General features: G+C 42.6%; 35 non-coding genes and 4 pseudogenes across 35 annotated transcripts; all 39 read left to right on the plus strand.

Moving 5' to 3' along the window:
* Positions 1–337: 337 nt before the first annotated feature.
* Positions 338–549, plus strand: LOC136948348 (small nucleolar RNA U3). The gene has a single exon (XR_010877219.1). It is a non-coding gene; the product is annotated as a small nucleolar RNA U3 (small nucleolar RNA).
* Positions 550–955: 406 nt separating this feature from the next.
* Positions 956–1167, plus strand: LOC136948349 (small nucleolar RNA U3). The gene has a single exon (XR_010877220.1). It is a non-coding gene; the product is annotated as a small nucleolar RNA U3 (small nucleolar RNA).
* A 406-nt stretch (positions 1168–1573) lies between these two features.
* Positions 1574–1785, plus strand: LOC136948397 (small nucleolar RNA U3). Its single transcript, XR_010877264.1, has one exon. It is a non-coding gene; the product is annotated as a small nucleolar RNA U3 (small nucleolar RNA).
* Positions 1786–2191: 406 nt separating this feature from the next.
* On the plus strand, positions 2192–2403 carry LOC136948255 (small nucleolar RNA U3). The gene has a single exon (XR_010877131.1). It is a non-coding gene; the product is annotated as a small nucleolar RNA U3 (small nucleolar RNA).
* A 404-nt stretch (positions 2404–2807) lies between these two features.
* LOC136948490 (small nucleolar RNA U3) lies at positions 2808–3019 on the plus strand. Its single transcript, XR_010877337.1, has one exon. It is a non-coding gene; the product is annotated as a small nucleolar RNA U3 (small nucleolar RNA).
* A 406-nt stretch (positions 3020–3425) lies between these two features.
* LOC136948410 (small nucleolar RNA U3) lies at positions 3426–3637 on the plus strand. The gene has a single exon (XR_010877276.1). It is a non-coding gene; the product is annotated as a small nucleolar RNA U3 (small nucleolar RNA).
* Positions 3638–4043: 406 nt separating this feature from the next.
* Positions 4044–4255, plus strand: LOC136948430 (small nucleolar RNA U3). The gene has a single exon (XR_010877292.1). It is a non-coding gene; the product is annotated as a small nucleolar RNA U3 (small nucleolar RNA).
* Positions 4256–4661: 406 nt separating this feature from the next.
* On the plus strand, positions 4662–4873 carry LOC136948422 (small nucleolar RNA U3). Its single transcript, XR_010877284.1, has one exon. It is a non-coding gene; the product is annotated as a small nucleolar RNA U3 (small nucleolar RNA).
* A 406-nt stretch (positions 4874–5279) lies between these two features.
* LOC136948423 (small nucleolar RNA U3) lies at positions 5280–5491 on the plus strand. Its single transcript, XR_010877285.1, has one exon. It is a non-coding gene; the product is annotated as a small nucleolar RNA U3 (small nucleolar RNA).
* A 406-nt stretch (positions 5492–5897) lies between these two features.
* On the plus strand, positions 5898–6109 carry LOC136948424 (small nucleolar RNA U3). The gene has a single exon (XR_010877286.1). It is a non-coding gene; the product is annotated as a small nucleolar RNA U3 (small nucleolar RNA).
* Positions 6110–6515: 406 nt separating this feature from the next.
* On the plus strand, positions 6516–6721 carry LOC136948354 (small nucleolar RNA U3). Its single transcript, XR_010877225.1, has one exon. It is a non-coding gene; the product is annotated as a small nucleolar RNA U3 (small nucleolar RNA).
* Positions 6722–7127: 406 nt separating this feature from the next.
* Positions 7128–7339, plus strand: LOC136948433 (small nucleolar RNA U3). Its single transcript, XR_010877295.1, has one exon. It is a non-coding gene; the product is annotated as a small nucleolar RNA U3 (small nucleolar RNA).
* A 406-nt stretch (positions 7340–7745) lies between these two features.
* On the plus strand, positions 7746–7957 carry LOC136948425 (small nucleolar RNA U3). Its single transcript, XR_010877287.1, has one exon. It is a non-coding gene; the product is annotated as a small nucleolar RNA U3 (small nucleolar RNA).
* Positions 7958–8363: 406 nt separating this feature from the next.
* On the plus strand, positions 8364–8575 carry LOC136948426 (small nucleolar RNA U3). The gene has a single exon (XR_010877288.1). It is a non-coding gene; the product is annotated as a small nucleolar RNA U3 (small nucleolar RNA).
* A 406-nt stretch (positions 8576–8981) lies between these two features.
* LOC136948355 (small nucleolar RNA U3) lies at positions 8982–9187 on the plus strand. Its single transcript, XR_010877226.1, has one exon. It is a non-coding gene; the product is annotated as a small nucleolar RNA U3 (small nucleolar RNA).
* A 406-nt stretch (positions 9188–9593) lies between these two features.
* Positions 9594–9805, plus strand: LOC136948360 (small nucleolar RNA U3). Its single transcript, XR_010877230.1, has one exon. It is a non-coding gene; the product is annotated as a small nucleolar RNA U3 (small nucleolar RNA).
* A 406-nt stretch (positions 9806–10211) lies between these two features.
* LOC136948427 (small nucleolar RNA U3) lies at positions 10212–10423 on the plus strand. Its single transcript, XR_010877289.1, has one exon. It is a non-coding gene; the product is annotated as a small nucleolar RNA U3 (small nucleolar RNA).
* Positions 10424–10829: 406 nt separating this feature from the next.
* On the plus strand, positions 10830–11035 carry LOC136948356 (small nucleolar RNA U3). The gene has a single exon (XR_010877227.1). It is a non-coding gene; the product is annotated as a small nucleolar RNA U3 (small nucleolar RNA).
* Positions 11036–11441: 406 nt separating this feature from the next.
* LOC136948361 (small nucleolar RNA U3) lies at positions 11442–11653 on the plus strand. The gene has a single exon (XR_010877231.1). It is a non-coding gene; the product is annotated as a small nucleolar RNA U3 (small nucleolar RNA).
* Positions 11654–12057: 404 nt separating this feature from the next.
* LOC136948570 (small nucleolar RNA U3) lies at positions 12058–12214 on the plus strand (annotated as a pseudogene).
* A 406-nt stretch (positions 12215–12620) lies between these two features.
* LOC136948363 (small nucleolar RNA U3) lies at positions 12621–12832 on the plus strand. Its single transcript, XR_010877233.1, has one exon. It is a non-coding gene; the product is annotated as a small nucleolar RNA U3 (small nucleolar RNA).
* A 404-nt stretch (positions 12833–13236) lies between these two features.
* Positions 13237–13393, plus strand: LOC136948571 (small nucleolar RNA U3; annotated as a pseudogene).
* A 406-nt stretch (positions 13394–13799) lies between these two features.
* LOC136948445 (small nucleolar RNA U3) lies at positions 13800–14011 on the plus strand. Its single transcript, XR_010877305.1, has one exon. It is a non-coding gene; the product is annotated as a small nucleolar RNA U3 (small nucleolar RNA).
* Positions 14012–14417: 406 nt separating this feature from the next.
* Positions 14418–14629, plus strand: LOC136948475 (small nucleolar RNA U3). The gene has a single exon (XR_010877330.1). It is a non-coding gene; the product is annotated as a small nucleolar RNA U3 (small nucleolar RNA).
* A 406-nt stretch (positions 14630–15035) lies between these two features.
* LOC136948436 (small nucleolar RNA U3) lies at positions 15036–15247 on the plus strand. The gene has a single exon (XR_010877297.1). It is a non-coding gene; the product is annotated as a small nucleolar RNA U3 (small nucleolar RNA).
* Positions 15248–15653: 406 nt separating this feature from the next.
* Positions 15654–15865, plus strand: LOC136948301 (small nucleolar RNA U3). The gene has a single exon (XR_010877174.1). It is a non-coding gene; the product is annotated as a small nucleolar RNA U3 (small nucleolar RNA).
* Positions 15866–16271: 406 nt separating this feature from the next.
* On the plus strand, positions 16272–16483 carry LOC136948457 (small nucleolar RNA U3). The gene has a single exon (XR_010877313.1). It is a non-coding gene; the product is annotated as a small nucleolar RNA U3 (small nucleolar RNA).
* A 406-nt stretch (positions 16484–16889) lies between these two features.
* LOC136948428 (small nucleolar RNA U3) lies at positions 16890–17101 on the plus strand. Its single transcript, XR_010877290.1, has one exon. It is a non-coding gene; the product is annotated as a small nucleolar RNA U3 (small nucleolar RNA).
* Positions 17102–17507: 406 nt separating this feature from the next.
* Positions 17508–17719, plus strand: LOC136948429 (small nucleolar RNA U3). Its single transcript, XR_010877291.1, has one exon. It is a non-coding gene; the product is annotated as a small nucleolar RNA U3 (small nucleolar RNA).
* A 406-nt stretch (positions 17720–18125) lies between these two features.
* On the plus strand, positions 18126–18337 carry LOC136948295 (small nucleolar RNA U3). The gene has a single exon (XR_010877168.1). It is a non-coding gene; the product is annotated as a small nucleolar RNA U3 (small nucleolar RNA).
* A 406-nt stretch (positions 18338–18743) lies between these two features.
* On the plus strand, positions 18744–18955 carry LOC136948171 (small nucleolar RNA U3). The gene has a single exon (XR_010877052.1). It is a non-coding gene; the product is annotated as a small nucleolar RNA U3 (small nucleolar RNA).
* A 406-nt stretch (positions 18956–19361) lies between these two features.
* Positions 19362–19559, plus strand: LOC136948419 (small nucleolar RNA U3; annotated as a pseudogene).
* A 406-nt stretch (positions 19560–19965) lies between these two features.
* Positions 19966–20177, plus strand: LOC136948440 (small nucleolar RNA U3). Its single transcript, XR_010877300.1, has one exon. It is a non-coding gene; the product is annotated as a small nucleolar RNA U3 (small nucleolar RNA).
* Positions 20178–20583: 406 nt separating this feature from the next.
* On the plus strand, positions 20584–20795 carry LOC136948197 (small nucleolar RNA U3). Its single transcript, XR_010877077.1, has one exon. It is a non-coding gene; the product is annotated as a small nucleolar RNA U3 (small nucleolar RNA).
* Positions 20796–21199: 404 nt separating this feature from the next.
* Positions 21200–21397, plus strand: LOC136948420 (small nucleolar RNA U3; annotated as a pseudogene).
* Positions 21398–21803: 406 nt separating this feature from the next.
* LOC136948507 (small nucleolar RNA U3) lies at positions 21804–22015 on the plus strand. Its single transcript, XR_010877340.1, has one exon. It is a non-coding gene; the product is annotated as a small nucleolar RNA U3 (small nucleolar RNA).
* Positions 22016–22419: 404 nt separating this feature from the next.
* Positions 22420–22631, plus strand: LOC136948400 (small nucleolar RNA U3). The gene has a single exon (XR_010877267.1). It is a non-coding gene; the product is annotated as a small nucleolar RNA U3 (small nucleolar RNA).
* A 404-nt stretch (positions 22632–23035) lies between these two features.
* Positions 23036–23241, plus strand: LOC136948277 (small nucleolar RNA U3). The gene has a single exon (XR_010877151.1). It is a non-coding gene; the product is annotated as a small nucleolar RNA U3 (small nucleolar RNA).
* A 406-nt stretch (positions 23242–23647) lies between these two features.
* Positions 23648–23859, plus strand: LOC136948468 (small nucleolar RNA U3). The gene has a single exon (XR_010877323.1). It is a non-coding gene; the product is annotated as a small nucleolar RNA U3 (small nucleolar RNA).
* The last annotated feature ends 26 nt before the right edge of the window (positions 23860–23885 follow it).

Here is a 23885-nt window from a genome sequence, read left to right on the forward strand (position 1 = left end):
TGCAATTGACGACACTGCTGGGATGTGGAGGGAGTGCAACAACGGCCTTGATGTTGATCAATACTTATATCCGTGCCAAGTTTAGCTGAATTTGGTTCTCTCTATGCAAGGAATCCACGGATACAAATGAACAACTTAGTTCTCTATGTAACGTTTTGTCATGTGGAAGATTTCAGAACTCTGCGTGAAATGTCTTTGACCAAGAGACACGTTCCACGTGTCGTAGCTTTAGCATAATTGATTGTTACAGGTGTCGACCATTCAATTGGCTTTGGAACCCAGTGGTGCGTATGCGCTCCTCGAGATATAAAGCCAGGTTGTTCCCAGTCCAACAACCAAGACTATACTTTCAGGGATCATTTCTATAGTTTGTTTTTGAGAAATGTGTTTCTAAGGAGTGGTCTCACTATCCATGATGAAGATGCAGATGTTCTTTTCAGAGCAGGAATCTGGTGGAAAGGTGTGGCTGTGTTCACTGTCCTACCCCGATTGATGACTGTTCCAAGTTCTTGAATGGAACTTGGACGAAAGGATCATGTTCTGAGTGGATTTACATTGATTGTTCAAGCAAAGTCAGTCACAGTAATGTTTGCATCCGTCTCATGATGCGCTGGACTGTGCGATTTGCGGCACTGCTGGGATGTGGAGGGATTGCAACAACGGCCTTGATGTTGATCAATACTTAGATCCGTGCCAAGTTTAGCTGAATTTGGTTCTCTCTATGCAAGGAATCCACGAATACAAATGAACAACTTAGTTCTCTATGCAAAAGTTTGTCATGTGGAAGATTTCAGAACTCTGCCTGAAATGTCTTTGACCAAGAGACACATTCCACGTGTCGCGGCTTTAGCATAATTGATTGTTACAGATGTCGACCGTTCAATTGGCTTTGGAACCCAGTGGTGCGTATGTGCTCCTCAAGATATAAAGCCAGGTTGTTCCCAGTCCATCAACCAAGACTATACTTTCAGGGATCATTTCTATAGTTTGTTTTTGAGAAATGTGTTTCTAAGGAGTGGTCTCACTATCCATGATGAAGATGCAGATGTTCTTTTCAGAGCAGGAATCTGGTGGAAAGGTGTGGCTGTGTTCACTGTCCTACCCCGATTGATGACTGTTCCAAGTTCTTGAATGGAACTTGGACGAAAGGATCATGTTCTGAGTGGATTTACATTGATTGTTCAAGCAAAGTCAGTCACAGTAATGTTTGCATCCGTCTCATGATGCGCTGGACTGTGCGATTTGCGGCACTGCTGGGATGTGGAGGGATTGCAACAACGGCCTTGATGTTGATCAATACTTAGATCCGTGCCAAGTTTAGCTGAATTTGGTTCTCTCTATGCAAGGAATCCACGAATACAAATGAACAACTTAGTTCTCTATGCAAAAGTTTGTCATGTGGAAGATTTCAGAACTCTGCCTGAAATGTCTTTGACCAAGAGACACATTCCACGTGTCGCGGCTTTAGCATAATTGATTGTTACAGATGTCGACCGTTCAATTGGCTTTGGAACCCAGTGGTGCGTATGTGCTCCTCAAGATATAAAGCCAGGTTGTTCCCAGTCCATCAACCAAGACTATACTTTCAGGGATCATTTCTATAGTTTGTTTTTGAGAAATGTGTTTCTAAGGAGTGGTCTCACTATCCATGATGAAGATGCAGATGTTCCTTTCTGAGCAGGAATCTGGTGGAAAGGTGTGGCTGTGTTCACTGTCCTACCACCATTGATGACTGTTCCAAGTTCTTGAATGGAACTTGGACGAAAGGATCATGTTCTGAGTGGATTTACATTGATTGTTCAAGCAAAGTCAGTCACAGTAATGTTTGCATCCGTCTCATGATGCGCTGGACTGTGCGATTTGCGGCACTGCTGGGATGTGGAGGGATTGCAACAACGGCCTTGATGTTGATCAATACTTAGATCCGTGCCAAGTTTAGCTGAATTTGGTTCTCTCTATGCAAGGAATCCACGGATACAAATGAACAACTTAGTTCTCTATGTAACGTTTTGTCATGTGGAAGATTTCAGAACTCTGCGTGAAATGTCTTTGACCAAGAGACACATTCCACGTGTCGCGGCTTTAGCATAATTGATTGTTACAGATGTCGACCGTTCAATTGGCTTTGGAACCCAGTGGTGCGTATGTGCTCCTCAAGATATAAAGCCAGGTTGTTCCCAGTCCAACAACTAAGACTATACTTTCAGGGATCATTTCTATAGTTTGTTTTTGTAAAATGTGTTTCTAAGGCGTGGTCTCACTATCCATGATGAAGATGCAGATGTTCCGTTCTGAGCAGGAATCTGGTGGAAAGGTGTGGCTGTGTTCACTGTCCTACCACCATTGATGACTGTTCCAAGTTCTTGAATGGAACTTGGACGAAAGGATCATGTTCTGAGTGGATTTACATTGATTGTTCAAGCAAAGTCAGTCACAGTAATGTTTGCATCTGTCTCATGATGCGCTGGACTGTGCGTTTTGCGACACTGCTGGGATGTGGAGGGAGTGCAACAACGGCCTTGATGTTGATCAATACTTGGATCCGTGCCAAGTTTAGCTGAATATGGTTCTCTCTATGCAAGGAATCCACGGATACAAATGAACAACTTAGTTCTCTATGCAACGTTTTGTCATGTGGAAGATTTCAGAACTCTGCGTGAAATGTCTGACCAAGAGACATGTTCCACGTGTCGCAGCTTTAGCATAATTGATTGTTACAGGTGTCGACCATTCAATTGGCTTTGGAACCAGGTGGTGCGTATGTGCTCCTCAAGATATAAAGCCAGGTTGTTCCCAGTCCAACAACCAACACTATACTTTCAGGGATTATATCTATAGTTTGTTTTTGAGAAATGTGTTTCTAAGGAGTGGTCTCACTATCCATGATGAGGATGCAGATGTTCCTTTCTGAGCAGGAATCTGGTGGAAAGGTGTGGCTGTGTTCACTGTCCTACCACCATTGATGACTGTTCCAAGTTCTTGAATGGAACTTGGACGAAAGGATCAGGTTCTGAGTGGATTTACATTGATTGTTCAAGCAAAGTCAGTCACAGTAATGTTTGCATCTGTCTCATGATGCGCTGGACTGTGCAATTGACGACACTGCTGGGATGTGGAGGGAGTGCAACAACGGCCTTGATGTTGATCAATACTTATATCCGTGCCAAGTTTAGCTGAATTTGGTTCTCTCTATTCAAGGAATCCACGGATACAAATGAACAACTTAGTTCTCTATGTAACGTTTTGTCATGTGGAAGATTTCAGAACTCTGCGTGAAATGTCTTTGACCAAGAGACACGTTCCACGTGTCGTAGCTTTAGCATAATTGATTGTTACAGGTGTCGACCATTCAATTGGCTTTGGAACCCAGTGGTGCGTATGCGCTCCTCGAGATAAAAAGCCAGGTTGTTCCCAGTCCAACAACCAAGACTATACTTTCAGGGATCATTTCTATAGTTTGTTTTTGAGAAATGTGTTTCTAAGGAGTGGTCTCACTATCCATGATGAAGATGCAGATGTTCCTTTCTGAGCAGGAATCTGGTGGAAAGGTGTGGCTGTGTTCACTGTCCTACCACCATTGATGACTGTTCCAAGTTCTTGAATGGAACTTGGACGAAAGGATCATGTTCTGAGTGGATTTACATTGATTGTTCAAGCAAAGTCAGTCACAGTAATGTTTGCATCTGTCTCATGATGCGCTGGACTGTGCAATTGACGACACTGCTGGGATGTGGAGGGAGTGCAACAACGGCCTTGATGTTGATCAATACTTATATCCGTGCCAAGTTTAGCTGAATTTGGTTCTCTCTATGCAAGGAATCCACGGATACAAATGAACAACTTATTTCTCTATGTAACGTTTTGTCATGTGGAAGATTTCAGAACTCTGCCTGAAATGTCTTTGACCAAGAGACACATTCCACGTGTCGCGGCTTTAGCATAATTGATTTTTACAGATGTCGACCGTTCAATTGGCTTTGGAACCCAGTGGTGCGTATGTGCTCCTCAAGATATAAAGCCAGGTTGTTCCCAGTCCAACAACTAAGACTATACTTTCAGGGATCATTTCTATAGTTTGTTTTTGTAAAATGTGTTTCTAAGGCGTGGTCTCACTATCCATGATGAAAATGCAGATGTTCCATTCTGAGCAGGAATCTGGTGGAAAGGTGTGGCTGTGTTCACTGTCCTACCACCATTGATGACTGTTCCAAGTTCTTGAATGGAACTTGGACGAAAGGATAATGTTCTGAGTGGATTTACATTGATTGTTCAAGCAAAGTCAGTCACAGTAATGTTTGCATCTGTCTCATGATGCGCTGGACTGTGCAATTGACGACACTGCTGGGATGAGGAGAGAGTGCAACAACGGCCTTGATGTTGATCAATACTTATATCCGTGCCAAGTTTAGCTGAATTTGGTTCTCTCTATGCAAGGAATCCACGGATACAAATGAACAACTTAGTTCTCTATGTAACGTTTTGTCATGTGGAAGATTTCAGAACTCTGCGTGAAATGTCTTTGACCAAGAGACACGTTCCACGTGTCGTAGCTTTAGCATAATTGATTGTTACAGGTGTCGACCATTCAATTGGCTTTGGAACCCAGTGGTGCGTATGCGCTCCTCGAGATAAAAAGCCAGGTTGTTCCCAGTCCAACAACCAAGACTATACTTTCAGGGATCATTTCTATAGTTTGTTTTTGAGAAATGTGTTTCTAAGGAGTGGTCTCACTATCCATGATGAAGATGCAGATGTTCCTTTCTGAGCAGGAATCTGGTGGAAAGGTGTGGCTGTGTTCACTGTCCTACCACCATTGATGACTGTTCCAAGTTCTTGAATGGAACTTGGACGAAAGGATCATGTTCTGAGTGGATTTACATTGATTGTTCAAGCAAAGTCAGTCACAGTAATGTTTGCATCTGTCTCATGATGCGCTGGACTGTGCAATTGACGACACTGCTGGGATGTGGAGGGATTGCAACAACGGCCTTGATGTTGATCAATACTTATATCCGTGCCAAGTTTAGCTGAATTTGGTTCTCTCTATGCAAGGAATCCACGGATACAAATGAACAACTTATTTCTCTATGTAACGTTTTGTCATGTGGAAGATTTCAGAACTCTGCCTGAAATGTCTTTGACCAAGAGACACATTCCACGTGTCGCGGCTTTAGCATAATTGATTTTTACAGATGTCGACCGTTCAATTGGCTTTGGAACCCAGTGGTGCGTATGTGCTCCTCAAGATATAAAGCCAGGTTGTTCCCAGTCCAACAACTAAGACTATACTTTCAGGGATCATTTCTATAGTTTGTTTTTGTAAAATGTGTTTCTAAGGCGTGGTCTCACTATCCATGATGAAAATGCAGATGTTCCATTCTGAGCAGGAATCTGGTGGAAAGGTGTGGCTGTGTTCACTGTCCTACCACCATTGATGACTGTTCCAAGTTCTTGAATGGAACTTGGACGAAAGGATAATGTTCTGAATGGATTTACATTGATTGTTCAAGCAAAGTCAGTCACAGTAATGTTTGCATCTGTCTCATGATGCGCTGGACTGTGCAATTGACGACACTGCTGGGATGAGGAGGGAGTGCAACAACGGCCTTGATGTTGATCAATACTTATATCCGTGCCAAGTTTAGCTGAATTTGGTTCTCTCTATGCAAGGAATCCACGGATACAAATGAACAACTTAGTTCTCTATGTAACGTTTTGTCATGTGGAAGATTTCAGAACTCTGCCTGAAATGTCTTTGACCAAGAGACACATTCCACGTGTCGCGGCTTTAGCATAATTGATTTTTACAGATGTCGACCGTTCAATTGGCTTTGGAACCCAGTGGTGCGTATGTGCTCCTCAAGATATAAAGCCAGGTTGTTCCCAGTCCAACAACTAAGACTATACTTTCAGGGATCATTTCTATAGTTTGTTTTTGTAAAATGTGTTTCTAAGGCGTGGTCTCACTATCCATGATGAAAATGCAGATGTTCCATTCTGAGCAGGAATCTGGTGGAAAGGTGTGGCTGTGTTCACTGTCCTACCACCATTGATGACTGTTCCAAGTTCTTGAATGGAACTTGGACGAAAGGATAATGTTCTGAATGGATTTACATTGATTGTTCAAGCAAAGTCAGTCACAGTAATGTTTGCATCTGTCTCATGATGCGCTGGACTGTGCAATTGACGACACTGCTGGGATGAGGAGGGAGTGCAACAACGGCCTTGATGTTGATCAATACTTATATCCGTGCCAAGTTTAGCTGAATTTGGTTCTCTCTATGCAAGGAATCCACGGATACAAATGAACAACTTAGTTCTCTATGTAACGTTTTGTCATGTGGAAGATTTCAGAACTCTGCGTGAAATGTCTTTGACCAAGAGACACGTTCCACGTGTCGTAGCTTTAGCATAATTGATTGTTACAGGTGTCGACCATTCAATTGGCTTTGGAACCCAGTGGTGCGTATGTGCTCCTCATGATATAAAGCCAGGTTGTTCCCAGTCTAACAACCAAGACTATACTTTCAGGGATCATTTCTATAGTTCGTTTTTGTGAAATGTGTTTCTAAGGCGTGGTCTCACTATCCATGATGAAGATGTTCCTTTCTGAGCAGGAATCTGGTGGAAAGGTGTGGCTGTGTTCACTGTTCTACCACCATTGATGACTGTTCCAAGTTCTTGAATGGAACTTGGACGAAAGGATCATGTTCTGAGTGGATTTACATTGATTGTTCAAGCAAAGTCAGTCACAGTAATGTTTACATCTGTCTCATGATGCGCTGGACTGTGCAATTGACGACACTGCTGGGATGTGGAGGGAGTGCAACAACGGCCTTGATGTTGATCAATACTTATATCCGTGCCAAGTTTAGCTGAATTTGGTTCTCTCTATGCAAGGAATCCACGGATACAAATGAACAACTTAGTTCTCTATGTAACGTTTTGTCATGTGGAAGATTTCAGAACTCTGCGTGAAATGTCTTTGACCAAGAGACACGTTCCACGTGTCGTAGCTTTAGCATAATTGATTGTTACAGGTGTCGACCATTCAATTGGCTTTGGAACCCAGTGGTGCGTATGCGCTCCTCGAGATAAAAAGCCAGGTTGTTCCCAGTCCAACAACCAAGACTATACTTTCAGGGATCATTTCTATAGTTTGTTTTTGAGAAATGTGTTTCTAAGGAGTGGTCTCACTATCCATGATGAAGATGCAGATGTTCCTTTCTGAGCAGGAATCTGGTGGAAAGGTGTGGCTGTGTTCACTGTCCTACCACCATTGATGACTGTTCCAAGTTCTTGAATGGAACTTGGACGAAAGGATCATGTTCTGAGTGGATTTACATTGATTGTTCAAGCAAAGTCAGTCACAGTAATGTTTGCATCTGTCTCATGATGCGCTGGACTGTGCAATTGACGACACTGCTGGGATGTGGAGGGAGTGCAACAACGGCCTTGATGTTGATCAATACTTATATCCGTGCCAAGTTTAGCTGAATTTGGTTCTCTCTATGCAAGGAATCCACGGATACAAATGAACAACTTATTTCTCTATGTAACGTTTTGTCATGTGGAAGATTTCAGAACTCTGCCTGAAATGTCTTTGACCAAGAGACACATTCCACGTGTCGCGGCTTTAGCATAATTGATTTTTACAGATGTCGACCGTTCAATTGGCTTTGGAACCCAGTGGTGCGTATGTGCTCCTCAAGATATAAAGCCAGGTTGTTCCCAGTCCAACAACTAAGACTATACTTTCAGGGATCATTTCTATAGTTTGTTTTTGTAAAATGTGTTTCTAAGGCGTGGTCTCACTATCCATGATGAAAATGCAGATGTTCCATTCTGAGCAGGAATCTGGTGGAAAGGTGTGGCTGTGTTCACTGTCCTACCACCATTGATGACTGTTCCAAGTTCTTGAATGGAACTTGGACGAAAGGATAATGTTCTGAATGGATTTACATTGATTGTTCAAGCAAAGTCAGTCACAGTAATGTTTGCATCTGTCTCATGATGCGCTGGACTGTGCAATTGACGACACTGCTGGGATGAGGAGGGAGTGCAACAACGGCCTTGATGTTGATCAATACTTATATCCGTGCCAAGTTTAGCTGAATTTGGTTCTCTCTATGCAAGGAATCCACGGATACAAATGAACAACTTAGTTCTCTATGTAACGTTTTGTCATGTGGAAGATTTCAGAACTCTGCCTGAAATGTCTTTGACCAAGAGACACATTCCACGTGTCGCGGCTTTAGCATAATTGATTTTTACAGATGTCGACCGTTCAATTGGCTTTGGAACCCAGTGGTGCGTATGTGCTCCTCAAGATATAAAGCCAGGTTGTTCCCAGTCCAACAACTAAGACTATACTTTCAGGGATCATTTCTATAGTTTGTTTTTGTAAAATGTGTTTCTAAGGCGTGGTCTCACTATCCATGATGAAAATGCAGATGTTCCATTCTGAGCAGGAATCTGGTGGAAAGGTGTGGCTGTGTTCACTGTCCTACCACCATTGATGACTGTTCCAAGTTCTTGAATGGAACTTGGACGAAAGGATAATGTTCTGAATGGATTTACATTGATTGTTCAAGCAAAGTCAGTCACAGTAATGTTTGCATCTGTCTCATGATGCGCTGGACTGTGCAATTGACGACACTGCTGGGATGAGGAGGGAGTGCAACAACGGCCTTGATGTTGATCAATACTTATATCCGTGCCAAGTTTAGCTGAATTTGGTTCTCTCTATGCAAGGAATCCACGGATACAAATGAACAACTTAGTTCTCTATGTAACGTTTTGTCATGTGGAAGATTTCAGAACTCTGCGTGAAATGTCTTTGACCAAGAGACACGTTCCACGTGTCGTAGCTTTAGCATAATTGATTGTTACAGGTGTCGACCATTCAATTGGCTTTGGAACCCAGTGGTGCGTATGTGCTCCTCATGATATAAAGCCAGGTTGTTCCCAGTCTAACAACCAAGACTATACTTTCAGGGATCATTTCTATAGTTCGTTTTTGTGAAATGTGTTTCTAAGGCGTGGTCTCACTATCCATGATGAAGATGTTCCTTTCTGAGCAGGAATCTGGTGGAAAGGTGTGGCTGTGTTCACTGTTCTACCACCATTGATGACTGTTCCAAGTTCTTGAATGGAACTTGGACGAAAGGATCATGTTCTGAGTGGATTTACATTGATTGTTCAAGCAAAGTCAGTCACAGTAATGTTTACATCTGTCTCATGATGCGCTGGACTGTGCAATTGACGACACTGCTGGGATGTGGAGGGAGTGCAACAACGGCCTTGATGTTGATCAATACTTATATCCGTGCCAAGTTTAGCTGAATTTGGTTCTCTCTATGCAAGGAATCCACGGATACAAATGAACAACTTAATTCTCTATGTAACGTTTTGTCATGTAGAAGATTTCAGAACTCTGCGGGAAATGTCTTTGACCAAGAGACACGTTCCACGTGTCGTAGCTTTAGCATAATTGATTGTTACAGGTGTCGACCATTCAATTGGCTTTGGAACCCAGTGGTGCGTATGTGCTCCTCGAGATATAAAGCCAGGTTGTTCCCAGTCCAACAATTAAGACTATACTTTCAGATATCATTTCTATAGTTTGTTTTTGAGAAATGTGTTTCTAAGGAGTGGTCTCACTATCCATGATGAAGATGCAGATGTTCCTTTCTGAGCAGGAATCTGGTGGAAAGGTGTGGCTGTGTTCACTGTCCTACCACCATTGAGGACTGTTCCAAGTTCTTGAATGGAACTTGGACGAAAGGATCATGTTCTGAATGGATTTACATTGATTGTTCAAGCAAAGTCAGTCACAGTAATGTTTGCATCTGTCTCATGATGCGCTGGACTGTGCAATTGACGACACTGCTGGGATGAGGAGGGAGTGCAACAACGGCCTTGATGTTGATCAATACTTATATCCGTGCCAAGTTTAGCTGAATTTGGTTCTCTCTATGCAAGGAATCCACGGATACAAATGAACAACTTAGTTCTCTATGTAACGTTTTGTCATGTGGAAGATTTCAGAACTCTGCCTGAAATGTCTTTGACCAAGAGACACATTCCACGTGTCGCGGCTTTAGCATAATTGATTTTTACAGATGTCGACCGTTCAATTGGCTTTGGAACCCAGTGGTGCGTATGTGCTCCTCAAGATATAAAGCCAGGTTGTTCCCAGTCCAACAACTAAGACTATACTTTCAGGGATCATTTCTATAGTTTGTTTTTGTAAAATGTGTTTCTAAGGCGTGGTCTCACTATCCATGATGAAAATGCAGATGTTCCATTCTGAGCAGGAATCTGGTGGAAAGGTGTGGCTGTGTTCACTGTCCTACCACCATTGATGACTGTTCCAAGTTCTTGAATGGAACTTGGACGAAAGGATAATGTTCTGAATGGATTTACATTGATTGTTCAAGCAAAGTCAGTCACAGTAATGTTTGCATCTGTCTCATGATGCGCTGGACTGTGCAATTGACGACACTGCTGGGATGAGGAGGGAGTGCAACAACGGCCTTGATGTTGATCAATACTTATATCCGTGCCAAGTTTAGCTGAATTTGGTTCTCTCTATGCAAGGAATCCACGGATACAAATGAACAACTTAGTTCTCTATGTAACGTTTTGTCATGTGGAAGATTTCAGAACTCTGCGTGAAATGTCTTTGACCAAGAGACACGTTCCACGTGTCGTAGCTTTAGCATAATTGATTGTTACAGGTGTCGACCATTCAATTGGCTTTGGAACCCAGTGGTGCGTATGTGCTCCTCATGATATAAAGCCAGGTTGTTCCCAGTCTAACAACCAAGACTATACTTTCAGGGATCATTTCTATAGTTCGTTTTTGTGAAATGTGTTTCTAAGGCGTGGTCTCACTATCCATGATGAAGATGTTCCTTTCTGAGCAGGAATCTGGTGGAAAGGTGTGGCTGTGTTCACTGTTCTACCACCATTGATGACTGTTCCAAGTTCTTGAATGGAACTTGGACGAAAGGATCATGTTCTGAGTGGATTTACATTGATTGTTCAAGCAAAGTCAGTCACAGTAATGTTTACATCTGTCTCATGATGCGCTGGACTGTGCAATTGACGACACTGCTGGGATGTGGAGGGAGTGCAACAACGGCCTTGATGTTGATCAATACTTATATCCGTGCCAAGTTTAGCTGAATTTGGTTCTCTCTATGCAAGGAATCCACGGATACAAATGAACAACTTAATTCTCTATGTAACGTTTTGTCATGTAGAAGATTTCAGAACTCTGCGGGAAATGTCTTTGACCAAGAGACACGTTCCACGTGTCGTAGCTTTAGCATAATTGATTGTTACAGGTGTCGACCATTCAATTGGCTTTGGAACCCAGTGGTGCGTATGTGCTCCTCGAGATATAAAGCCAGGTTGTTCCCAGTCCAACAATTAAGACTATACTTTCAGATATCATTTCTATAGTTTGTTTTTGAGAAATGTGTTTCTAAGGAGTGGTCTCACTATCCATGATGAAGATGCAGATGTTCCTTTCTGAGCAGGAATCTGGTGGAAAGGTGTGGCTGTGTTCACTGTCCTACCACCATTGAGGACTGTTCCAAGTTCTTGAATGGAACTTGGACGAAAGGATCATGTTCTGAGTGGATTTACATTGATTGTTCAAGCAAAGTCAGTCACAGTAATGTTTGCATCCGTCTCATGATGCGCTGGACTGTGCAATTTACGACACTGCTGGAATGTGGAGGGAGTGCAACAACGGCCTTGATGTTGATCAATACTTAGATCCGTGCCAAGTTTAGCTGAATTTGGTTCTCTCTATGCAAGGAATCCACGGATACAAATGACCAATTTAGTTCTCTATGCAATGTTTTGTCATGTGGAAGATTTCAGAACTCTGCGCGAAATGTCTGACCAAGACACACATTCCACGTGTCGCAGCTTTAGCATAATTGATTGTTACAGGTGTCGACCATTCAATTGGCTTTGGAACCCAGTGGTGCGTATGCGCTCCTCGAGATATAAAGCCAGGTTGTTCCCAGTCCAACAACTAGGACTATACTTTCAGGGATCATTTCTATAGTTTGTTTTTGAGAAATTTGTTTCTAAGGAGTGGTCTCACTATCCATGATGAAGATGCAAATGTTCCTTACTGAGCAGGAATCTGGTGGAAAGTTGTGGCTGTGTTCACTGTCCTATTCTGAGTGGATTTGCATTGATTGTTCAAGCAAAGTCAGTCACAGTAATGTTTGCATCTGTCTCATGATGCGCTGGACTGTGTGTTTTGCGACACTGCTGGGATGTGGAGGGAGTGCAACAACGGCCTTGATGTTGATCAATACTTAGATCCGTGCCAAGTTTAGCTGAATTTGGTTCTCTCTATGCAAGGAATCCACGGATACAAATGAACAACTTAATTCTCTATGTAACGTTTTGTCATGTAGAAGATTTCAGAACTCTGCGGGAAATGTCTTTGACCAAGAGACACGTTCCACGTGTCGTAGCTTTAGCATAATTGATTGTTACAGGTGTCGACCATTCAATTGGCTTTGGAACCCAGTGGTGCGTATGTGCTCCTCGAGATATAAAGCCAGGTTGTTCCCAGTCCAACAATTAAGACTATACTTTCAGATATCATTTCTATAGTTTGTTTTTGAGAAATGTGTTTCTAAGGAGTGGTCTCACTATCCATGATGAAGATGCAGATGTTCCTTTCTGAGCAGGAATCTGGTGGAAAGGTGTGGCTGTGTTCACTGTCCTACCACCATTGAGGACTGTTCCAAGTTCTTGAATGGAACTTGGACGAAAGGATCATGTTCTGAGTGGATTTACATTGATTGTTCAAGCAAAGTCAGTCACAGTAATGTTTGCATCCGTCTCATGATGCGCTGGACTGTGCAATTTACGACACTGCTGGAATGTGGAGGGAGTGCAACAACGGCCTTGATGTTGATCAATACTTAGATCCGTGCCAAGTTTAGCTGAATTTGGTTCTCTCTATGCAAGGAATCCACGGATACAAATGACCAATTTAGTTCTCTATGCAATGTTTTGTCATGTGGAAGATTTCAGAACTCTGCGCGAAATGTCTGACCAAGACACACATTCCACGTGTCGCAGCTTTAGCATAATTGATTGTTACAGGTGTCGACCATTCAATTGGCTTTGGAACCCAGTGGTGCGTATGCGCTCCTCGAGATATAAAGCCAGGTTGTTCCCAGTCCAACAACTAGGACTATACTTTCAGGGATCATTTCTATAGTTTGTTTTTGAGAAATTTGTTTCTAAGGAGTGGTCTCACTATCCATGATGAAGATGCAAATGTTCCTTACTGAGCAGGAATCTGGTGGAAAGTTGTGGCTGTGTTCACTGTCCTATTCTGAGTGGATTTGCATTGATTGTTCAAGCAAAGTCAGTCACAGTAATGTTTGCATCTGTCTCATGATGCGCTGGACTGTGTGTTTTGCGACACTGCTGGGATGTGGAGGGAGTGCAACAACGGCCTTGATGTTGATCAATACTTAGATCCGTGCCAAGTTTAGCTGAATTTGGTTCTCTCTATGCAAGGAATCCACGAATACAAATGAACAACTTAGTTCTCTATGCAAAAGTTTGTCATGTGGAAGATTTCAGAACTCTGCCTGAAATGTCTTTGACCAAGAGACACATTCCACGTGTCGCGGCTTTAGCATAATTGATTGTTACAGATGTCGACCGTTCAATTGGCTTTGGAACCCAGTGGTGCGTATGTGCTCCTCAAGATATAAAGCCAGGTTGTTCCCAGTCCATCAACCAAGACTATACTTTCAGGGATCATTTCTATAGTTTGTTTTTGAGAAATGTGTTTCTAAGGAGTGGTCTCACTATCCATGATGAAGATGCAGATGTTCCTTTCTGAGCAGGAATCTGGTGGAAAGGTGTGGCTGTGTTCACTGTCCTACCACCATTGATGACTGTTCCAAGTTCTTGAATGGAACTTGGACGAAAGGATCATGTTCTGAGTGGATTTACATTGATTGTTCAAGCAAAGTCAGTCACAGTAATGTTTGCATCCGTCTCATGATGCGCTGGACTGTGCGATTTGCGGCACTGCTGGGATGTGGAGGGATTGCAACAACGGCCTTGATGTTGATCAATACTTAGATCCGTGCCAAGTTTAGCTGAATTTGGTTCTCTCTATGCAAGGAATCCACGGATACAAATGAACAACTTAGTTCTCTATGTAACGTTTTGTCATGTGGAAGATTTCAGAACTCTGCCTGAAATGTCTTTGACCAAGAGACACATTCCACGTGTCGCGGCTTTAGCATAATTGATTTTTACAGATGTCGACCGTTCAATTGGCTTTGGAACCCAGTGGTGCGTATGTGCTCCTCAAGATATAAAGCCAGGTTGTTCCCAGTCCAACAACTAAGACTATACTTTCAGGGATCATTTCTATAATTTGTTTTTGTAAAATGTGTTTCTAAGGCGTGGTCTCACTATCCATGATGAAAATGCAGATGTTCCATTCTGAGCAGGAATCTGGTGGAAAGGTGTGGCTGTGTTCACTGTCCTACCACCATTGATGACTGTTCCAAGTTCTTGAATGGAACTTGGACGAAAGGATCAGGTTCTGAGTGGATTTACATTGATTGTTCAAGCAAAGTCAGTCACAGTAATGTTTGCATCTGTCTCATGATGCGCTGGACTGTGCAATTGACGACACTGCTGGGATGTGGAGGGAGTGCAACAACGGCCTTGATGTTGATCAATACTTATATCCGTGCCAAGTTTAGCTGAATTTGGTTCTCTCTATGAAAGGAATCCACGGATACAAATGAACAACTTAGTTCTCTATGTAACGTTTTGTCATGTGGAAGATTTCAGAACTCTGCGTGAAATGTCTTTGACCAAGAGACACGTTCCACGTGTCGTAGCTTTAGCATAATTGATTGTTACAGGTGTCGACCATTCAATTGGCTTTGGAACCCAGTGGTGCGTATGCGCTCCTCGAGATATAAAGCCAGGTTGTTCCCAGTCCAACAACCAAGACTATACTTTCAGGGATCATTTCTATAGTTTGTTTTTGAGAAATGTGTTTCTAAGGAGTGGTCTCACTATCCATGATGAAGATGCAGATGTTCTTTTCAGAGCAGGAATCTGGTGGAAAGGTGTGGCTGTGTTCACTGTCCTACCCCGATTGATGACTGTTCCAAGTTCTTGAATGGAACTTGGACGAAAGGATCAGGTTCTGAGTGGATTTACATTGATTGTTCAAGCAAAGTCAGTCACAGTAATGTTTGCATCTGTCTCATGATGCGCTGGACTGTGCGATTTGCGGCACTGCTGGGATGTGGAGGGATTGCAACAACGGCCTTGATGTTGATCAATACTTAGATCTGTGCCAAGTTTAGCTGAATTTGGTTCTCTCTATGCAAGGAATCCACGAATACAAATGAACAACTTAGTTCTCTATGCAAAAGTTTGTCATGTGGAAGATTTCAGAACTCTGCCTGAAATGTCTTTGACCAAGAGACACGTTCCACGTGTCGTAGCTTTAGCATAATTGATTGTTACAGGTGTCGACCATTCAATTGGCTTTGGAACCCAGTGGTGCGTATGCGCTCCTCGAGATAAAAAGCCAGGTTGTTCCCAGTCCAACAACCAAGACTATACTTTCAGGGATCATTTCTATAGTTTGTTTTTGAGGAATGTGTTTCTAAGGAGTGGTCTCACTATCCATGATGAAGATGCAGATGTTCCTTTCTGAGCAGGAATCTGGTGGAAAGGTGTGGCTGTGTTCACTGTCCTACCACCATTGATGACTGTTCCAAGTTCTTGAATGGAACTTGGACGAAAGGATAATGTTCTGAGTGGATTTACATTGATTGTTCAAGCAAAGTCAGTCACAGTAATGTTTGCATCTGTCTCATGATGCGCTGGACTGTGCAATTGACGACACTGCTGGGATGAGGAGGGAGTGCAACAACGGCCTTGATGTTGATCAATACTTATATCCGTGCCAAGTTTAGCTGAATTTGGTTCTCTCTATGCAAGGAATCCACGGATACAAATGAACAACTTAGTTCTCTATGTAACGTTTTGTCATGTGGAAGATTTCAGAACTCTGCGTGAAATGTCTTTGACCAAGAGACACGTTCCACGTGTCGTAGCTTTAGCATAATTGATTGTTACAGGTGTCGACCATTCAATTGGCTTTGGAACCCAGTGGTGCGTATGCGCTCCTCGAGATAAAAAGCCAGGTTGTTCCCAGTCCAACAACCAAGACTATACTTTCAGGGATCATTTCTATAGTTTGTTTTTGAGAAATGTGTTTCTAAGGAGTGGTCTCACTATCCATGATGAAGATGCAGATGTTCCTTTCTGAGCAGGAATCTGGTGGAAAGGTGTGGCTGTGTTCACTGTCCTACCACCATTGATGACTGTTCCAAGTTCTTGAATGGAACTTGGACGAAAGGATCATGTTCTGAGTGGATTTACATTGATTGTTCAAGCAAAGTCAGTCACAGTAATGTTTGCATCTGTCTCATGATGCGCTGGACTGTGCAATTGACGACACTGCTGGGATGTGGAGGGAGTGCAACAGCGGCCTTGATGTTGATCAATACTTATATCCGTGCCAAGTTTAGCTGAATTTGGTTCTCTCTATGCAAGGAATCCACGGATACAAATGAACAACTTATTTCTCTATGTAACGTTTTGTCATGTGGAAGATTTCAGAACTCTGCCTGAAATGTCTTTGACCAAGAGACACATTCCACGTGTCGCGGCTTTAGCATAATTGATTTTTACAGATGTCGACCGTTCAATTGGCTTTGGAACCCAGTGGTGCGTATGTGCTCCTCAAGATATAAAGCCAGGTTGTTCCCAGTCCAACAACTAAGACTATACTTTCAGGGATCATTTCTATAGTTTGTTTTTGTAAAATGTGTTTCTAAGGCGTGGTCTCACTATCCATGATGAAAATGCAGATGTTCCATTCTGAGCAGGAATCTGGTGGAAAGGTGTGGCTGTGTTCACTGTCCTACCACCATTGATGACTGTTCCAAGTTCTTGAATGGAACTTGGACGAAAGGATAATGTTCTGAATGGATTTACATTGATTGTTCAAGCAAAGTCAGTCACAGTAATGTTTGCATCTGTCTCATGATGCGCTGGACTGTGCAATTGACGACACTGCTGGGATGAGGAGGGAGTGCAACAACGGCCTTGATGTTGATCAATACTTATATCCGTGCCAAGTTTAGCTGAATTTGGTTCTCTCTATGCAAGGAATCCACGGATACAAATGAACAACTTAGTTCTCTATGTAACGTTTTGTCATGTGGAAGATTTCAGAACTCTGCCTGAAATGTCTTTGACCAAGAGACACATTCCACGTGTCGCGGCTTTAGCATAATTGATTTTTACAGATGTCGACCGTTCAATTGGCTTTGGAACCCAGTGGTGCGTATGTGCTCCTCAAGATATAAAGCCAGGTTGTTCCCAGTCCAACAACTAAGACTATACTTTCAGGGATCATTTCTATAGTTTGTTTTTGTAAAATGTGTTTCTAAGGCGTGGTCTCACTATCCATGATGAAAATGCAGATGTTCCATTCTGAGCAGGAATCTGGTGGAAAGGTGTGGCTGTGTTCACTGTCCTACCACCATTGATGACTGTTCCAAGTTCTTGAATGGAACTTGGACGAAAGGATAATGTTCTGAATGGATTTACATTGATTGTTCAAGCAAAGTCAGTCACAGTAATGTTTGCATCTGTCTCATGATGCGCTGGACTGTGCAATTGACGACACTGCTGGGATGAGGAGGGAGTGCAACAACGGCCTTGATGTTGATCAATACTTATATCCGTGCCAAGTTTAGCTGAATTTGGTTCTCTCTATGCAAGGAATCCACGGATACAAATGAACAACTTAGTTCTCTATGTAACGTTTTGTCATGTGGAAGATTTCAGAACTCTGCGTGAAATGTCTTTGACCAAGAGACACGTTCCACGTGTCGTAGCTTTAGCATAATTGATTGTTACAGGTGTCGACCATTCAATTGGCTTTGGAACCCAGTGGTGCGTATGCGCTCCTCGAGATAAAAAGCCAGGTTGTTCCCAGTCCAACAACCAAGACTATACTTTCAGGGATCATTTCTATAGTTTGTTTTTGAGAAATGTGTTTCTAAGGAGTGGTCTCACTATCCATGATGAAGATGCAGATGTTCCTTTCTGAGCAGGAATCTGGTGGAAAGGTGTGGCTGTGTTCACTGTCCTACCACCATTGAGGACTGTTCCAAGTTCTTGAATGGAACTTGGACGAAAGGATCAGGTTCTGAGTGGATTTACATTGATTGTTCAAGCAAAGTCAGTCACAGTAATGTTTGCATCTGTCTCATGATGCGCTGGACTGTGCAATTGACGACACTGCTGGGATGTGGAGGGAGTGCAACAACGGCCTTGATGTTGATCAATACTTATATCCGTGCCAAGTTTAGCTGAATTTGGTTCTCTCTATGCAAGGAATCCACGGATACAAATGAACAACTTAGTTCTCTATGTAACGTTTTGTCATGTGGAAGATTTCAGAACTCTGCGTGAAATGTCTTTGACCAAGAGACACGTTCCACGTGTCGTAGCTTTAGCATAATTGATTGTTACAGGTGTCGACCATTCAATTGGCTTTGGAACCCAGTGGTGCGTATGCGCTCCTCGAGATAAAAAGCCAGGTTGTTCCCAGTCCAACAACCAAGACTATACTTTCAGGGATCATTTCTATAGTTTGTTTTTGAGAAATGTGTTTCTAAGGAGTGGTCTCACTATCCATGATGAAGATGCAGATGTTCCTTTCTGAGCAGGAATCTGGTGGAAAGGTGTGGCTGTGTTCACTGTCCTACCACCATTGATGACTGTTCCAAGTTCTTGACTGGAACTTGGACGAAAGGATCATGTTCTGAGTGGATTTACATTGATTGTTCAAGCAAAGTCAGTCACAGTAATGTTTGCATCTGTCTCATGATGCGCTGGACTGTGCGATTTGCGACACTGCTGGGATGTGGAGGGATTGCAACAACGGCCTTGATGTTGATTAATACTTAGATCCGTGCCAAGTTTAGCTGAATTTGGTTCTCTCTATGCAAGGAATCCACGGATACAAATGAACAACTTATTTCTCTATGTAACGTTTTGTCATGTGGAAGATTTCAGAACTCTGCGTGAAATGTCTTTGACCAAGAGACACGTTCCATGTGTCGCAGCTTTAGCATAATTGATTGTTACAGGTGTCGACCATTCAATTGGCTTTGGAACCCAGTGGTGCGTATGTGCTCCTTGAGATATAAAGCCAGGTTGTTCCCAGTCTAACAACCAAGACTATACTTTCAGGGATCATTTCTATAGTTTGTTTTTGTGAAATGTGTTTCTAAGGCGTGGTCTCACTATCCATGATGAAGATGTTCCTTTCTGAGCAGGAATCTGGTGTGGCTGTGTTCACTGTCCTACCACCATTGATGACTGTTCCAAGTTCTTGAATGGAACTTGGACGAAAGGATCATGTTCTGAGTGGATTTACATTGATTGTTCAAGCAAAGTCAGTCACAGTAATGTTTGCATCTGTCTCATGATGCGCTGGACTGTGCTATTTACGACACTGCTGGGATGTGGAGGGAGTGCAACAACGGCCTTGATGTTGATCAATACTTAGATCCGTGCCAAGTTTAGCTGAATTTGGTTCTCTCTATGCAAGGAATCCACGGATACAAATGAACAATTTAGTTCTATATGCAAAATTTTGTCATGTGGAAGTATTCAGAACTCTGCCTGAAATGTCTTTGACCAAGAGACACATTCCACGTGTCGCGGCTTTAGCATAATTGATTGTTACAGATGTCGACTGTTCAATTGGCTTTGGAACCCAGTGGTGCGTATGTGCTCCTCAAGATATAAAGCCAGGTTGTTCCCAGTCCAACAACCAAGACTATACTTTCAGGGATCATTTCTATAGTTTGTTTTTGAGAAATGTGTTTGTAAGGAGTGGTCTCACTATCCATGATGAAGATGCAGATGTTCCTTTCTGAACAGGAATCTGGTGGAAAGGTGTGGCTGTGTTCACTGTCCTACCACCATTGATGACTGTTCCAAGTTCTTGAATGGAACTTGGACGAAAGGATAATGTTCTGAGTGCATTTACATTGATTGTTCAAGCAAAGTCAGTCACAGTAATGTTTGCATCTGTCTCATGATGCGCTGGACTGTGCGTTTTGCGACACTGCTGGGATGTGGAGGGAGTGCAACAACGTCCTTGATGTTGATCAATACTTAGATCCGTGCCAAGTTTAGCTGAATATGGTTCTCTCTATGCAAGGAATCCACGGATACAAATGAACAACTTAGTTCTCTATGTAACGTTTTGTCATGTGGAAGATTTCAGAACTCTGCGTGAAATGTCTTTGACCAAGAGACACGTTCCACGTGTCGTAGCTTTAGCATAATTGATTGTTACAGGTGTCGACCATTCAATTGGCTTTGGAACCCAGTGGTGCGTATGCGCTCCTCGAGATAAAAAGCCAGGTTGTTCCCAGTCCAACAACCAAGAATATACTTTCAGGGATCATTTCTATAGTTTGTTTTTGAGAAATGTGTTTCTAAGGAGTGGTCTCACTATCCATGATGAAGATGCAGATGTTCCTTTCTGAGCAGGAATCTGGTGGAAAGGTGTGGCTGTGTTCACTGTCCTACCACCATTGATGACTGTTCCAAGTTCTTGAATGGAACTTGGACGAAAGGATCATGTTCTGAGTGGATTTACATTGATTGTTCAAGCAAAGTCAGTCACAGTAATGTTTGCATCTGTCTCATGATGCGCTGGACTGTGCGATTTGCGACACTGCTGGGATGTGGAGGGATTGCAACAACGGCCTTGATGTTGATCAATACTTAGATCCGTGCCAAGTTTAGCTGAATTTGGTTCTCTCTATGGAAGGAATCCACGGATACAAATGAACAATTTGGTTCTCTATGCAACGTTTTGTCATGTGGAAGATTTCAGAACTCTGTTTGAAATGTCTGACCAAGAGACACGTTCCATGTGTCGCAGCTTTAGCATAATTGATTGTTACAGGTGTCGACCATTCAATTGGCTTTGGAACCCAGTGGTGCGTATGTGCTCCTTGAGATATAAAGCCAGGTTGTTCCCAGTCTAACAACCAAGACTATACTTTCAGGGATCATTTCTATAGTTTGTTTTTGTGAAATGTGTTTCTAAGGCGTGGTCTCACTATCCATGATGAAGATGTTCCTTTCTGAGCAGGAATCTGGTGTGGCTGTGTTCACTGTCCTACCACCATTGATGACTGTTCCAAGTTCTTGAATGGAACTTGGACGAAAGGATCATGTTCTGAGTGGATTTACATTGATTGTTCAAGCAAAGTCAGTCACAGTAATGTTTGCATCTGTCTCATGATGCGCTGGACTGTGCTATTTACGACACTGCTGGGATGTGGAGGGAGTGCAACAACGGCCTTGATGTTGATCAATACTTAGATCCGTGCCAAGTTTAGCTGAATTTGGTTCTCTCTATGCAAGGAATCCACGGATACAAATGAACAATTTAGTTCTATATGCAAAATTTTGTCATGTGGAAGTATTCAGAACTCTGCCTGAAATGTCTTTGACCAAGAGACACATTCCACGTGTCGCGGCTTTAGCATAATTGATTGTTACAGATGTCGACTGTTCAATTGGCTTTGGAACCCAGTGGTGCGTATGTGCTCCTCAAGATATAAAGCCAGGTTGTTCCCAGTCCAACAACCAAGACTATACTTTCAGGGATCATTTCTATAGTTTGTTTTTGAGAAATGTGTTTGTAAGGAGTGGTCTCACTATCCATGATGAAGATGCAGATGTTCCTTTCTGAACAGGAATCTGGTGGAAAGGTGTGGCTGTGTTCACTGTCCTACCACCATTGATGACTGTTCCAAGTTCTTGAATGGAACTTGGACAAAAGGATAATGTTCTGAGTGCATTTACATTGATTGTTCAAGCAAAGTCAGTCACAGTAATGTTTGCATCTGTCTCATGATGCGCTGGACTGTGCGTTTTGCGACACTGCTGGGATGTGGAGGGAGTGCAACAACGTCCTTGATGTTGATCAATACTTAGATCCGTGCCAAGTTTAGCTGAATATGGTTCTCTCTATGCAAGGAATCCACGGATACAAATGAACAACTTAGTTCTCTATGCAACGTTTTGTCATGTGGAAGATTTCAGAACTCTGCGTGAAATGTCTGACCAAGAGACACGTTCCACGTGTCGCAGCTTTAGCATAATTGATTGTTACAGGTGTCGACCATTCAATTGGCTTTGGAACCAGGTGGTGCGTATGTGCTCCTCAAGATATAAAGCCAGGTTGTTCCCAGTCCAACAACCAACACTATACTTTCAGGGATTATTTCTATAGTTTGTTTTTGAGAAATGTGTTTCTAAGGAGTGGTCTCACTATCCATGATGAAGATGCAGATGTTCCTTTCTGAGCAGGAATCTGGTGGAAAGGTGTGGCTGTGTTCACTGTCCTACCACCATTGAGGACTGTTCCAAGTTCTTGAATGGAACTTGGACGAAAGGATCATGTTCTGAGTGGATTTACATTGATTGTTCAAGCAAAGTCAGTCACAGTAATGTTTGCATCTGTCTCATGATGCGCTGGACTGTGCGATTTGCGACACTGCTGGGATGTGGAGGGATTGCAACAACGGCCTTGATGTTGATTAATACTTAGATCCGTGCCAAGTTTAGCTGAATTTGGTTCTCTCTATGCAAGGAATCCACGGATACAAATGAACACTTTAGTTCTCTATGCAACGTTTTGTCATGTGGAAGATTTCAGAACTCTGTTTGAAATGTCTGACCAAGAGACACGTTCCACGTGTCGCAGCTTTAGCATAATTGATTGTTACAGGTGTCGACCATTCAATTGGCTTTGGAACCCAGTGGTGCGTATGTGCTCCTTGAGATATAAAGCCAGGTTGTTCCCAGTCTAACAACCAAGACTATACTTTCAGGGATCATTTCTATAGTTTGTTTTTGTGAAATGTGTTTCTAAGGCGTGGTCTCACTATCCATGATGAAGATGTTCCTTTCTGAGCAGGAATCTGGTGGAAAGGTGTGGCTGTGTTCACTGTCCTACCACCATTGATGACTGTTCCAAGTTCTTGAATGGAACTTGGACGAAAGGATCATGTTCTGAGTGGATTTACATTGATTGTTCAAGCAAAGTCAGTCACAGTAATGTTTGCATCTGTCTCATGATGCGCTGGACTGTGCTATTTACGACACTGCTGGGATGTGGAGGGAGTGCAACAACGGCCTTGATGTTGATCAATACTTAGATCCGTGCCAAGTTTAGCTGAATTTGGTTCTCTCTATGCAAGGAATCCACGGATACAAATGAACAATTTAGTTCTATATGCAAAATTTTGTCATGTGGAAGTATTCAGAACTCTGCCTGAAATGTCTTTGACCAAGAGACACATTCCACGTGTCGCGGCTTTAGCATAATTGATTGTTACAGATGTCGACTGTTCAATTGGCTTTGGAACCCAGTGGTGCGTATGTGCTCCTCAAGATATAAAGCCAGGTTGTTCCCAGTCTAACAACCAAGACTATACTTTCAGGGATCATTTCTATAGTTTGTTTTTGAGAAATGTGTTTCGAAGGAGTGGTCTCATTAACCATGATGAAGATGCAGATGTTCCTTTCTGAACAGGAATCTGGTGGAAAGGTGTGGCTGTGTTCACTGTCCTACCACCATTGATGACTGTTCCAAGTTCTTGAATGGAACTTGGACGAAAGGATAATGTTCTGAGTGCATTTACATTGATTGTTCAAGCAAAGTC

Source organism: Osmerus mordax, chromosome 8, assembly GCF_038355195.1.
Source record: "Osmerus mordax isolate fOsmMor3 chromosome 8, fOsmMor3.pri, whole genome shotgun sequence".
Lineage (NCBI taxonomy): Eukaryota > Metazoa > Chordata > Actinopteri > Osmeriformes > Osmeridae > Osmerus > Osmerus mordax.